Here is a 16,115-nt window from a genome sequence, read left to right on the forward strand (position 1 = left end):
TCGGAAATCCGATGTCAGAACCGGGCAGTCCGGTGATTGTCATATATTTGTTTTTATGATATTATTATGTGCTAACTTTGTTTTGTAGGATATATTGTTGTTTTGTGGACTAACATATCTTGCAAGGTCAAAAGAGTAAAGTTTGTCTCGGATGAACAGTACCCGAGGCGCCCTCATGGAGCTTGGAGGTGTCTCGGGTGCAAAGGAGAAGAAGTGCGCGCGACAAGGTTGGAGGCGCCCTCATGGAAGCTTGAGGTGCCTCGGACAACCTTGAAGGCGTCCTCAATGGGTATGGAGGCGCCTTCAAGAGGATCAACGACGATTTCTTCAGCGCTCATCCGCGTGGCTGACTCGGCTGTGATGGAGGCGCCCTCAAGGGGCTTTGAGGCACCTTCAATAGTCCTTTTATGGAGCATTCGACCAGCACATTGCACAATCAAGAACCAAGCAATCCTTCTTCCATGTGTTGCTCAAGAAATATTCTAGAAGTGTTGTAGCTACACCCCCGACGACCAGGAGCTTCAGATTCTTCATTATCGTTGTTGGTATAATTACTGTTTAAGTTGAATTGTAATATTCTCATTATAAACATTTGCGCTATTATAGTTGTTGCCCAAAGTAAACGCTCAACGAACGTGGACCTTAGAGTAGGAGTCGCCCTAGACTCCGAATCAAGTAAATACTTGTTGTCTTTTGTGTGTTTGTTTTTCTTATTCCGCTGCTTAACTCGTTGATTTTCCGAATACGAAAAGTGAAAGCCACTAGTGCTATTCACCCCTCCCCTCCTCTAGCGCATCTCAATCCAACAGTATCAACCAGTACAATCAATCTTATGGTAGAAATAAAATCTTCTAGATATTTTTATCGATATTTTTATCAAGAGAAAATACCCCAAAGAACTCTTTGAGATCTTCATGCTAAAAAAATATCCATCTCTCCCGTACAAGATGGATCTAGAAATTAGAGGTGGACTGAGCTTTGGTATGAAATGGATGGACTAAATACGAAGTGAATTTTAATTGTCACCCTAAATTTAACCAATCTTCTTCTTTAATTGTACTATTAAAGATATGCAATTGAGCATCAGCTGTCCTTACTCATATTGAAGGTTTCATTTGCAGTCTACTTGAATATTTTAATTCTATCATAATCATCTAATGTGATTAAAATATCATCACCATAGACCACGACAAAAAACATGTGACCTACATTTGTAAAAGAAGAAAATATAGAGAATAATCATTAGGGCTTTGGTGAAGTTCAGTATGTTGCGCACGATATTGGTGCTTGGATTATGTCCAGGTGGTGGTCTTCTATCACCTTGGAGACATTTTTGGTAGGATCCAAATGGTCCAACTAGAAGAGTCAATAAACAACACCCCTAAATCATGAATTCTCATTAACAAATATAACTATAAGTAGAATGAGTGTGCAAGCGTATAATATGTCATATCAAGAATATGGGCACGTGGAAAAAAAGACAATAAATGATGCCAACAAAAATCAGATGATATGATTTAGATAGAGATCTTCCTACTCTTCCATGACTTATGAAATTTCACAAGGGCTAATGAGATAAATATTTACAAATAAGAATAACACTTTAACTCAATCTCTGAAATTTCACAAGCTATCACAAGGTTGACCATTAATTAAGATTTCATATGAACAAATTAAATCTTACTTCTGTCGATTTTTGATTAAAATTAATTAAGTTTGAGTTGACTAGTTAAATTTGATATTTGATTAATATATTTGATGTGAGAGTAAAAAATCAAGTTGATCAAGGTAGACTAAATATTTAATATTGGAGAAATCCAAATGGGTAACGGAGGATAGGACATTTGATAGTTGAGAGTCTAATAGAGAGTTTACAAAGGTAAAGTTCAAGTAGGTTAAGTTTTACTATACATTTTACAATGAAGAAAGTCCAAATAGATCAAGGAGAAGATAAGATGTTTGGCAATGGATAAGTCATGATAGATCAAGGAGAACTAGATGTTTGACAATGGACCAAATGTTTCATGAGATGAGAAGTCCTGACATATTAAGATTGTCTAGGCAATAATGAAGTCTTGATAAATCAAGATTGATCAAATACTAAACAAAGGAAGTTTACATGTCAAGATTGATTGGATGTTAGACAAAGAAAATTTTGACAAGTCAAGATTAACCGAATGTTAAACAAAGAAAGTCCTTATTAGCTTGAAGTCAATCCGATACTAGGTAAAGTGAAACTTCAGTCTTCGCAAGGCTAAAACAGAGATCTCATTTGACTACTATGGACTAACAATTGATTAATGAGTCTCTAAATCTCAAGTTTGAAGTTTAAAGGCGTTTAAAAGAGTTTGTTGCATATCAGTCAACTATACTATTGGAGCAAACAAAATGTTTAAAATTTGACTATGGTACTCGACTGTTGATGCAATAGTCAACTGATGATTTTGTTATTGAGCTGGATCAAGCTGTTGGACAGAGTAACATTAGAGTTTGACCTAAGCAATCGACTAACAAGGTCTTGTGCTTGTGTTTTATTTTTATGTTTGTTATTTGTATTTTTCGTTGCGTGTTAACTTCTTGTAGACTAACACACAATCGATAAGTGATGAATCATGAATCACTATTCATCTCCTCTAGTGGCGTCATTGGTCCCAACAACTTCTCCACTAGGATAATGGAACAATAGGAGAGCCATGTGAAAATGAAAATATACTTGAGGAGATATAAAGTAAATATCTCTCTCTATATATATATAAGAGCTACACGAGGTCTGACTAACTCCAAATTTACTAAATTGTAGTTGATATGTAGCTTCAGGTAAAAATTATCATACATTGAGAGATTTTCCTTACCAAAGATAAAGATATGAAGAGCTTGAATAACTTGTTGGATTAGTTATGGTGAGATGGAAGTTGGATTTATAGGAGTAGAGCATTAGTCACTAGATGTCACAACAATTTGTTCAGATGGAGGAGCTAGATCAAAAGAGCTTGTGGCACATACAGTGAAAACTTCTTGTTTTAGAGGATGTTTTCTACAATCTTCAATAATTTGATGTCTCTTTCTCTTGTAATTAATTCCTACAAAATTTAGAATCTTTCTTTCATTGATTTCCTAGGTGTCAATTCTCATGACATATGAAACATTCCACTTGACTTAAATTATAAGGCATATATATTTTCACTTGCGAGAAGAGTTGTGTCAAGTAGGGGACCTCTTATCTCTACAAACTTTAGATTAGTTTCTTTAGCCATAAACTCAAATAAAATCTCATCAAGTTTAAGACTGCTTGATCTATTTAGAATAATAGTACGAACATGTTCAAACTCAAGTCTCATCTTCATAAAAATAAAATTAAAAAATCTACCATGAGACATCTCTTGTTAAAATTGAAATAGTGATAAATACATTAATTTGTTTATAGATGCACTCTAAGCAGTCCAATATCTCTTTAGCGATATGAAAGGGCACAAGTCGATGGTGATTAAAAAAAGGTTTCCATAGATTCCATAATCTATGCCTTGACTTTTGCATTATTGATGTCCCACTTGATGCTTTTAGATGATCTCAAGATCTCCCCTACGATATAGCTCTAAAGATCTTATTCTTCCAAGAAACCCTTTTTAAATATATAATATAATGCCTATAGAACATAATTTTTGTCATCCAATTTCACAGCTACCCATAAAAAAGGAAACTAAATCAAATCACTGATTGATATGATTAGACCCAAAGTTGCTCACTTGTATAGTTAGTTAATTAGAACCAAATCATAGCATGTAATATGAACTTTGCTAGGAGATTTAGCATTAGCATTCAATGGTAGTAAAAAGTATAATCCACCATCCTATCCAGAGCTTAGCATTAGCACTCAAACTCACACAAAGAATTGCTTTGATATTATATGATGGAGAGATCATTGATACTGTTGATATTAGAGCTTCGGAACGAGGAGGGAGTGACATAAACTGGGGCGGAATTTGAAAAAGGATGCACAATAGTGCAATCCTCCCCTCAAACGAAGGACCATATTATTCTCATGGTCCGAGCCTCCCTACGAGCATCTGGTCGCCCTGACCTACTCTGGGTCTCCCCGCAAGCATCCGTACTCGGTCACCTTGACCTACTCCAGACCTCCCTGTGAGCATCCGGTCACCCTAACCTGCTTCAGGCCTTCCCGCAAGCATCCAGTCATCCTGACCTGCTCCGGGCCTCCTCGCGAGTATCCGGTCACCCTGACCTGCCTTCCTATATATGAGCATCTGATTACCCTAACCTACTCGCCTCCCCGCAAGTATCTGATCATCCTGACCTGCTCTAGGCCTCCCCGGAAGCATCTGGTCACCTTGACCTACTCCGAGTTCCCTGCGAATATCCGGTCACCCTGACTTACTTCGGTCCTCCTCACAAACATCTGATCACCCTGACCTACTACGGACCCACCCTTAACTTTGTTCAAGGTCTCCCACATTGCATCTGGTCTGGACCATGACTCTGATATCATTTGTTGTACCTAAAGGATGTCCACATATCTCCACAATGGCATGATATTGTCCACTTTAGGCCTAGACCCTCATGGCTTTGCTCTTGGGATCTCCCCAAAAGGCCTCATGACATTGGAGATATCCTATATCCTTTTAAACACATGATCTTTACCAAATCTTTCCAATACGGGACTTTGATTGAACCCTAAACAACTGCAAAATGGAAAAGGACAAAAAAAAGCTTTTTAGAAAAAATGGAGGAAAGGAAAAGAACGGATCGGAGCTCACATTTAGGTTGTGATCTCGATCGTAGCTACAATTTATGGCCTAGTCTTCAGCTCGCATTGCAATGTGCGTCGTGGTGGCAACCTTTAGTCGCCACGGTACGTGGTAAGTGACGGAGTTAAAATGAGTTAGCAACCCAACCCTTCAAAATAAAAGTCGGATATGCACATATGATCGAAATAAAAAACTAATTGAATTAGACTGCGCAACCCCATCAAAACATATATAGCGAGGTTAACTGGGATTATTAACTGTTAGTATGTAGTGTTAATTTTTTTTAATTCCTTTTAGAATTTAGGATTTAGTATTTAGACTAAAAAAATATTTTTTTTCAAAAAATTAACACTATATACCCATGAGAGTTATCCATAGATAAGTATGCAACTAGGGTTGTAAATGAGTCGAGCCGATCCGAGCCGAGTTTTGGGGTGTTCAAGCTTATTTGATAAGGTAACCGAGCTGAGTCGTGCTGAGTTTAAAATGAACTAAGTTTTTGAAATAATTGTTCAAGTTGACTTGATTTATTTTTTATGAGTAGGAGCTTGTTTAAATCTTGACTTGAGCTTGGTTTGTTTAGATGTTATCGAGCTCTCAATTCAAGCTTGGCTTAAGCTTGGCTTGAGCTTGACTTGAGCTTAGTTTGTTTAGATGTTATTGAGCTCTCAATTCAAGTTTGTTTCATTATTTGAAACTTTTAGTTGTTTGATTGGTCATTAAGCTTGATAATTTAAACTTATTTGTTTATTTTATTTTATTATTTATTTAGCATATTGAACAGATTTTATTAATGAACATGATTCGTGATCATTGTTCACAAATATTATTTATGAACGTTAACGAGCTGAACATATATGTGTTCAAGTTTGTTTGTTTAGTTTAACGAACTGTTCAAGTTTGTTTGTTTAATTAATCTTGTGTATATTGAACGAATATAAACAAATTCTTATTAATCTGAACACCAAGCTTGTTCATGAACGCTTGGTTCATTTACAGTTCTATATGCAACGTAACAAAAATACATACTCTCTCTATATAATCCTAGATTGATCACGGAAAAAAAGATCATCGGGCTCAAATTAAATAGTTAAATGTATCGAGAAGTTCTTAAATATACTGACTTTTTCCCTAAACTTTAAAATGGACGGAGCGAAATCCCAGGTAGACTAACACGTGTCTTCTCCTTGGCCAAGGTCACAATTCGCAACGAGGTCACAACTCATGGATGTTGTGGCCACAATTCATAGCTAAGTTACGAGCACTACAAAAATTGTAGCAAACCAATGGGATACCGACTGATACGATACCTAACCGATGGTATGCATTCCGTTGCAAATCCATCGTAATTCGTCATTAACGATGAAATATGTTGACCTCTATTTGCTGATAGCCGAATGGAATGGAATTTCCGTTGAACAATTAGCGATGGAAATTAAACTATCCGTCGCTAATAGCAACGTCAAATAAAACATCTGTCACTAATTGTAAAGTCAAGAGAGTATTGATGTTTGATATGTTAAATGTCAATAGTCTACACTTAGTGTTGGTCGCGCCCAATGAGTGTTGGACTAGGGCGTGCAGTGTCGAGCCAGGCCATGCAGTGTCGGTGATAGCCAATCAGTGGCGGTCGTGGGCCTGCTCTACCTGTTGTGGTTGTGGCTATGCATGCCTATTTGCTGAAAATTTTAGGTTGAACTTTGAGACAATTCATTAAACTAATATTGTACTCATTTTGATGAATACTGATCAAATAATATTCTTGAACTTCACATTTGATTAGGCAAAAGAAAATTAAAACTCAGCTCTTTGGATGCCCCAAAACGATTGATGGAGATGTCAAATGCAAATAAGTTCCTACAATTAAGTTTTGGATTTGATACTACATGTAAGGTTTGTTCTTCACTTGTGTGTTGGCTGTTTGCTATAGTCGGCATCTAATGGTCACAAAGGCTGAGCGATAAAACATGCAAAATTATTCGTATAACTTATTAAGTATGCCACTTTAAATATTTGGATCATATAGAACAGTTGACTTGCTAAAAAATCTTATGTAGAAAAACTTGGATAAATTTATGACTTTAGAGCTTTATAATTCATATGATTGCAATAGGTCCAATGGGTATGTGCTTCTCAATGTGTATCCCTTTGCAATTTTTATTAGTTGTGATCATATAACCTGTGCCTTCAAAGTTGGAAAATACTTTTAGATGAAAATTTTCATCAGTTAATCCATTTTCTCAAGTTCTATTTGTATTTTATATATATATAAATGCTAATTTGCAGTACTTCATAATTTGTTTTCTCATGTTATATTTGACAGACTTGTATTATTTACTATTCTTAGTTAATCCTTACTTCATAAATTACTTTTTCATTATTTTAGTATTTAAGTCTTTTAATTTATGTAATGATAATTTATCTAAATTTTTTTGATAGGAAAAGTATGATCTTCCCCTTGGGACAGAAAATTGGACGTTACACTCAATAGCAAAAAAATGAAGAAACTGGAAGCCATAACTTAAAAAGAAGTACTATAATCCTGAATTATCAATTCATATTCTTTTACAATAGAAAGATGAGAGAGCTCATGTAGAACAGTATATGAAACTAATTACTTTTTGGAATAAGGAAAAATCAAAGGTAGATGATATTTTTTTATTTAGAATATATTTTGATTCAAATCATATATAGATTTTTATTTTGTGTATCATGTGTATTTCAATATATTAGGAAAGGAGCAAAAAAATAAAGCGGCTAGAAAGCATAAGATTTAGTATCACCAAGTACATGTTTATCAACTTTTGCTAATTAGTTTTATTGAAGTCATTCAAGGTGAAAAACATACTCATTAGATTGGATTAAACTTGAATTTATACAGGAAAAAGAAAAGGGTCATATTCCATCAAGAGTTGAATTATTCTAGGCTTGCTTTACTCATGCCAATTAGTGTGACAAAAGTAGTGTTTTGTAGCATGGATCCAAATACTATAGTAGGGAGACAAGCATTAGGATCAAATTGATGTGAAATAAGAATACAAGTTATTCTAGAACCAAAAGAGAGTTCGATTTGAACTTTTGATCTTTTACATAAGTTTGATGATACACTTGGAGGAATAATAGCATGACCTTATCATCTGGTATAATTTTAATTTTTTATTAAAATATTATTATTTTATATTTATCATGTTATTATAATTTTTAATAAATATGAAATGTATTTGTAGTTAACAGTAAGTGAAGATTACTATTACGTGAATATGAAATGATACTTTACATCTTTTGGTTTTGTATGATATTCCATTTTTATCATTATTTCTATTAACTTTTTGTTTGCAATATTGTTTTATTTCACTAATACAAATATATTCATTGTATTTTATAGGTGATGGGTACTTAGATTTTTGTGAATCAATATGACGGTTGAAGATGGTCTGCCTAGTTGAATTTTTATTTTATAAGACTTTGTTAGTTGTAAAACATAATATTTTGAGTGTAGTGTGTAATTAATTTTGGATGTAAAGAACTTGTTATTAGTTTGTATTTGAACCTTTGACTCAAATATTTGTTGGATGAATGTAGATTATCTATTTACACTTTAAATTGTATTTTAAAATTTTTTTCTATCTAAATGGTGGATGGATTGTGATAATGTATAAAATTGAATTCATGTTATATATATTCTAAATAATATTAATAAACATTTTAAATATATTTATAAATTATTATGATGATATTTAATTAATGTCATTATAGATTAGTGAAGTTGACATTTAAATGATCTAATAAATTATCTTTACTAACACTTTTTATTGTCTTTATAAAACATAGAAATATCATAATAAATGAGTTTTGGTGACATTTAGTTTTGTCATTGTTATGATGATAACCCAACATATATAAATATCCTTAAAAAAATATTTCCTGACATTGTAGAGTGTCATTATATCTTTAAATTGTGACACTTTTGATGTTAGCATTGATATTGTATAACGACATTATAAAATGTCAAGAAATTGAGGAGGGTCTAAGACGACATCACTTTATAGGGTGTTTTTGGTAGATGTCACCAAAATGTTAGTGTCACCATAAATATACTATAAAGACATTTATGTGTGTCATAATAGACTAATTTTCTTGTAGTGCTAGGATCGCGTCCCTGCATCCCTGCTCTGTCAGCCAGGCCAAGCAATGGCGGCCACGACCCTGCTCTACCAGCCACAGCCAAGAAGTGGTGATCATGTCCCTGCTCTATTGGCTGAGGTCGAGCAGTGGCGGTCGCGGCCTTGCTCTACCGGCCACATCCAGCACCTGCACCGCTCGGCTAGAGCAAGCCAAGGCTAGCAGGGAAGAAATCAGAGGAGAACAAAGACAAGAAGAAGAGGAGCAGAACTGTGTTCAACGGGGCCTGAAGCGCATACTAAAAAGTGACTCTTTTGCTACGGTAACTAATAATAAAGTTCAATTTACAAATAACATATATACTAAATATATAAATAAACTAAAAAATATATATTACATCAATAAAAAGTTAATAAATATCTTAAATAATTATATAAACACTATCCGTCTAGCTATTTTAGAGATAAAAAATATTTATTAAATCTGCATAATTCAATTGTCGAACTTTTTTATTCTCAATGATAACATTGATAGTCCATTTAGTGTATCCTGTAACACTAAGACCATTGCAGTGGTCGCAGGCAGTAGCAAGGCGACAAGTAGTGATCACCATGCAATTAGGTCGTAGTTCGCACAAGTGGCTGAGGTAGCGTGCGACAGCCCCGTGCTACGCAATTAGGTCACGCGAGCAAAGGCCAACCGCTAGCCCGCGTCGAGTGAGATAACCACTGCGAGAATCAACATGATTAGGTCACACAAATGATCCTTGTTGCACAATTAGGTTACAATTAGTATCACATGTTGCAAGACGAAGAAGATGGTTGAAGAAGAAGATTATGATTACCTCTTGTTCCATAGATCCGTGCCTTGGTAGAAAGAATGTCATAGAAGAAATTGCGTGCAAAGAAGAGTAACACCAGAGAAGAAATTGTGTGCAAAGAAGAGTCATGCGTCGGTGTGTGCCTTGGAGCTATAAGAATAGGTTTAACGACCATTTAAGGTCCATATCTCTCATATTTTTTTTAGTATAATTAAAAAAAAATAGACCCTTCATTGGGTTGGGCCCTGAGGCAGTTGCCTCTCTGGCCTCATGAAAGTTACGGTTCTGAAGAGGAGTACCTGAACGCCAGAGGAGGAGAAGCTGGAGGAGAAGTCGATCGCCGGAGCAGGGATGAAATCGTCGGAGCATGGAGAACTGTTCACGTAAGGAAGAAAGAGTCGGGCACATTAGCCCTAATATCCTAAATATAGCGACAGCCAAATCCAACGCAAATCGTTAGGTTAGTCGATAACATGTGAGGCCTAGCGACAGATTTATAATAGTGATGGAATTATATAAATTCTATCTCTAATAGGGACGGATTATTTAAATTTCCGTCGCTAATAGAGACAGATTATTATTAGAGAGAGAATTTATATTAATTCATGGCTATCATGTAAATTTAGGAAATAAGGCGCTAACCCAAATGTTTGGTGTCGATTTAGCGATGGATGAACGTCATCGCTATCAACGACGGAAAATTAAATAATCTATCTTTATCAGCGACATAAAATTAAATAATCCGTCGTTATTAGAGATAGATTACTACTTGTGACATTAATATGTCATTAATCCGATGTAAAAAATTTGGTTTTAGGGCCCCAATTGCTAAATTTATGTGAAGTAGCGACGAATAATTTTAGTCTGTCGCTGCTAATTGTGATAGTTATTAACATTTTTGTCACTAATGGACGAATGAATTTTAATGGTCGTATTTGCGGTAATTTGATGCTAAAAAAAAAGTGAAAAATAATAATTAATTAGTTCTTTTATTTCAATTTGTTTGGTGGAGTTCTTTTAGGATCTTCCTTCTTTTCATTTTTATCAAAAGAAATTTTAAAATAAAAATATTATATTTCTACTATTAAATCTTTGCTTTTAATTTGTTTGGTGGAGTTTTTTGGGATCTTTTCGTCCTTATTTAAAATAATTTGCTTTAAAAAAATATCATGCACAAAAATACTCTAATTTTATGCTTGTCTAAAAATTAAAAACAACTATACAACTGTTATTCGCTGATCATTATTTAATATTATTAGTTAGTTTTACTTCATTTCAACAAATATTTTTTTAATTAATTACTATATACAAAAATTATTGAGATACAACAAGTAAATTTTTTATTCCTCGATATTCAACTGTATCTTTATTTATATTTTAAATAAATGCTATTATTCTTTATTATTTAATTTTTGAAAAGGTATATTTAATTAAGGCATATAAAGTTATAATGGGTAAAGGGTCATGTGCCTTTATGAGGAAAATACATTAATATAGGAAATAATGAGAATAGAAAAAATAATAATAAATTTACCAATATATATTATGGTAATTTAGAAAAAAGATGTTTTCAAATTTTCCTAAGTTTAAATTTTATGAAAATATTTTTTATGTTATCGTAAGGTAATCACACTTCGATTTAGATAGGGATAATTAAAAAAAACAAACATTCATTTTGTAATGAAAAAATTTGGACGATAATATATTATTGTTCATTTTAAGAGTAAATTTTCATAATTTTATTTTTAGACTTTATTAAAAAAATTTGATAATAATAAAGGTATCTTTTCTTATATACTTATGATCTTTTTCATATGTTTTAATTGTGATATTTTATTTATAACTTTACAGCCCATTAATCTATCCCATTTTAACCTATTTTTATTTTCAAAAATACTTTTAATTTTTAACTATATTGTAACTATAAGATAATAACTCCTACTAATTATACAATCATAGCGCTATAAATATATAAATTGCCTATACAATAACAAATCCAATTCATAGCTGCTATAATATAATATTAATAAATATTGATCAAAGATAATATGTTATAATTATATAGTAAGTACAATTCCGTAATTATTACAATATAATATTAAAAATAAAATTACCTATTTTATAATAACAATCATCCATAACATTCATAAGTTTTGATCCAAAATAAAATACTCATATTGTAATAATTATTAATTATCCACACTCGAAATTACTATATTATTATAGTTACCCGCTTATAATTACTACAACAATATCAATAAGTAAAAATATATTTAGGTGAAATTAGATACAGCCTAATTAGTTATTACTATAGTAGAAATAAATTAACTATTACCTAATTAGTAGAAAATAAATAATGACCTAATTTAACTATTACTATAGTAGAAATAAATAATGGCCTAATTCGTTTTCCTATTTTGGATTCTTTGTTTCCTTTATGGTTGATCTTTCCTCAATCGCATCATGTTTGACTCCTTATATAAGGAGTGTAATTATTAATAAAGAGGGAAGAAAAATTGAATAATTGAACTCTGTCTAGGACAAGTGTCTCTTCTTTTTTTTCCTCCTACGTGTTACATGACGAAGGACGGATCCGAATCTCAACCTATGACGGACAGTAACGCCGACCCAAAACAGTAATTGTTACTCTAATTAATTTATTTCTTGTCATTGTATAAATTTTCTTGTTATTTTCATAGATAGATGTATTGTGGATTGAGGTCCTTTTGACTTCTTGCTTTGAAAATTATAATTTTTTATTTTTCAAATATTTTTTAATATGGCTCAAACATATTAGGGACATATTAGGGTGCGTTTTCCATTTTAATTATATTTTTTTTACTTATGTATTTTTTTTATTTTTTTAATTATATTTTTTTGTTTGATACGTGCGTTTTCCATTTTTATTTTCTGAAAAACGTGCGTTTTCTGAAAAATGGTATTTGGTTTACGTTTTTCGTACTTGTTTTAAAAAAAAATAGCTAGCGTTTTCTAGAAAAACAGAAAATGACAAAAAATCGTTTTTTGTTTTCTAGAAAACACACGTTTTCCATAAAATAAAAATGGAAAACACGCGTACCAAACGCACCCTTAGTTTTCTGAGAGACATGAAGCATGGGGTCATATTATGTAAACACCTTAATTGAACCAGGGTGTGGAGATGGATTATTTGTTGATAATGGTGTTTGAGTTAGATATCTAGAACTCCTCTCTTCTCAAACATGATAGCTGTAATTACTCGTTCATGTCTTAGCTCCTAAGGAAATGTGTTTTCTTTTATAGCATACTAGAAATGTTGTCCTTTGAAATGTTACTCCTATTCCAGTATCTGATCCTTGATACATTTTGGCTTGACGTTACTGTTTTATGTCATATGTCCAGACATGCTAAGCTGCCTGAGAAGCAACTAAGGGATGTCGCAATGAAGTGTCAATTGATAGCTGTGAGTACTTACTTGGATATGTATATGATTTGACATTTTTATATGCTACATAATTTCACAGCGTTTTTAATGCATGTCTCTCACATACTTAACCCATCACATCCTACAATTCATACCATATTGCTTCAGTTGATTGTAGTAGTAGTAACAATGTTATTTCTAATCCTCCAAATTCAATCGACTCAATTATGAAAGGACAAGCCATTGGACCCGTACTTTATGGCTTGAATGGATATCACCCATAAAGGTCAGATCAGAATGGATGCACACTCTGTGTGTTTGAGAAGTAGGTCCAAACTTGTATTAAAAATAATTATGAAATAAACAAATCTTGCTCTCATCACCCTCTTATTTAAATCAGGGGATCCTAGATCCACTGAAATTTGAGGAATCTATCTGTAATCATAAACCTTCTATAGAGTCAGTAGAAAATCTTATTCTTTTTTTGGTAGAGACTGTACCATCCACCATTGTTTTGCAGAGAAATAGCACACCCTTTTCAAGGAGATGAAACACTGTATCCTTGGATTCTACTTCAAGATGCTTTATAACTAACTGACACCATTTTTTGTATCTGCATGCCTTGTGTTCTTAATGAAATTACTTTTGTTTAGAAACTCTGAATCATTTTCCCCCTGATAGTGGCATTGACATTCTCATGAAAGGCCCAAACATGCCATGTTCAAAGCAACTGAAACGATGTGTGGAAAAAGGATAATCTACCTTGGTAATGTCACTTCCTATAAGAGTGTCCAATCTCCATATGAAGATGAACTAGTAAGCTTTTTTCTATGACACCAGATGACTAATATGAGAGATTATAAGATCAGGAGAAAACTGAGCTGATTGTTTAAGTTTCAGACCATTTAATAAAGGACACAACAATACAAAGGATATGCTTGAAAATCTCAAACTTCCATTTCTTTTGCATCCAAATGCTACTCAAGAAAATATATAAGTAGACAGACTCACTTAGAAAATTTTTCACCATTCATAATCCTGATAATGGATTTTCTCCTGAAGGACATTCTGGAATAAATCACATTATCATAATTTTGATATTCCTTATCATTATCTCTTCTTATTTGGAAAAATTTTGGAAAGATCTTCTTATTGTAATAAAATGGTCTGCTGCAATTTTGTACTAAAAAACATTATGGTATGAATGGTCTTCTTATTACACAATAAATGCAGTTCTTATTTCACATAATCATGTCTCTGTTGGTACTCAGGTTCTTGTGACGCTTCTTAAGCTGAATGATTTGTAAAAAGTGTTTTATCTGTTTGGTTGTTTGCACACTTTTTACAAGGTATTTTCTAACTGATACAATGATTTTCCTTTTAGGAGGAAAGTGGCAAAAGACTCAACCTAGAAAATTACCATGCAGAAAAAAAGGTAAAGGAGAGCAAATCTCCAACCCAATAAAATTTCCTTGACTTTTGTTTGCAAAACCGATGTATTCATTTCTGTATTTGTTTAATCCTAGTAGTAATAGTGGGGCATTCTTTTTCTCTCAATAATTTATGCTCCTTTTATTTGTTCACACATTAATGATAGAATTGCATCCATTTACTTTGTAGATTTCTTTATTCAATTATGTCTTTCATAGTTATAACTTATAAGACAGTCTCCTTATTGGCAATAAACTTGGCAACATGTTAATTGTTTTTGTTTGTAACTTGGCAACAAACTTCCACTGTGAGAGGATTTTTATCTTTCTATGTTGCACATGTTAAATAGATGCTGATATGGGAATTTTCTTCAGGAAAATGTGGTGCATTCTTCCTCATTGAGCACTGAGCATTCTTTCCAACCAGAGAGCATGACCCCCTTGTTATTCAGGGTGCACAACATGCCAAACAATAATCATCCTTCTCAAGGTTGTTGAATTAATTCAGATTTTATCATAATTTAAGTTTGTCCCATAATTAATCTCTATTTGTGATTCTTAAATAAGGAAAATGAGGATAGAATTATCTGATATAACTTAAATAATCCAAGTGCAAAATGCAGTAGTTACCATATAAAGCAATTTAGATGTGCCTTTGTAATTTAATGAACACAAATTTTCTCAACTGCCCTTCTATTTTACTATGTTTGACTATTGGTATGCTCTTGTTGTATTTTTAGTTGTGTATATGGGGTATATTGCTATATTTAGTAAAATATGATCTGTTGTTTCTGATTTGTCAATGTGTTTTATCCCAAAATTGTTTTAGGGATGACAATAGCAAAACCTAGCTAACTAGCTTCTGAATATTATGTTGTCAATGACTTTTCGTAACAAGTCCAATCATGCATGATCTTGTTAGTTCCTTTTGTGAGTGTTATGTCTACTTAATTCATCCCTCACTTTATGACGATGTAATGACTTATTGAATGAGATCATACTTGCAGAACATAATTAATTGGAATTGTATCCTATTCCTCGACTGGATTACAAGCAATTAATCATACCTGCAGACTAGTAATTAACTTTTTTTGAATATTTAGGTTGAAAATTATTAATAGTTGTTTAAATGTAAGATTTTTAATATTCAAGCAAGCCCATAATTTCACATTGTTCTCATGTAAAATCCTGTTGTGATTATGGATAGTTCTTTTTTATTTTATTTTTTACTTTTCACTTCTGAATAATAAGATTTTGTTTTCCAACAGATGCACCAATAAATATAGAGGCACAACACCTTCTAATGGAGAATTTTAATCTTCTCAATCAGATAGGATCAAACCTCGAAATGAGTAAGGTTGATATCTTATATTCTCTACCTCAATTTTTTCCTTCTTGCCTTCAAGTTTTATATTAATGTTATTGTATAAATACTCACAATCAATTTCACCTCTTATGTTTGAGTACAGGAATTAGTTAATTCCTTTCTTTATAGAGAAGGCAGTATACCATGACACCTTGTCATTTGGGCAAATGTAAGTCAGAAGTAGGAATAGAGACCAGGGTGAGGGAATATG

The sequence above is a fragment of the Zingiber officinale genome, chromosome 1A (genome assembly GCF_018446385.1).
Source record: "Zingiber officinale cultivar Zhangliang chromosome 1A, Zo_v1.1, whole genome shotgun sequence".
NCBI lineage: Eukaryota > Viridiplantae > Streptophyta > Magnoliopsida > Zingiberales > Zingiberaceae > Zingiber > Zingiber officinale.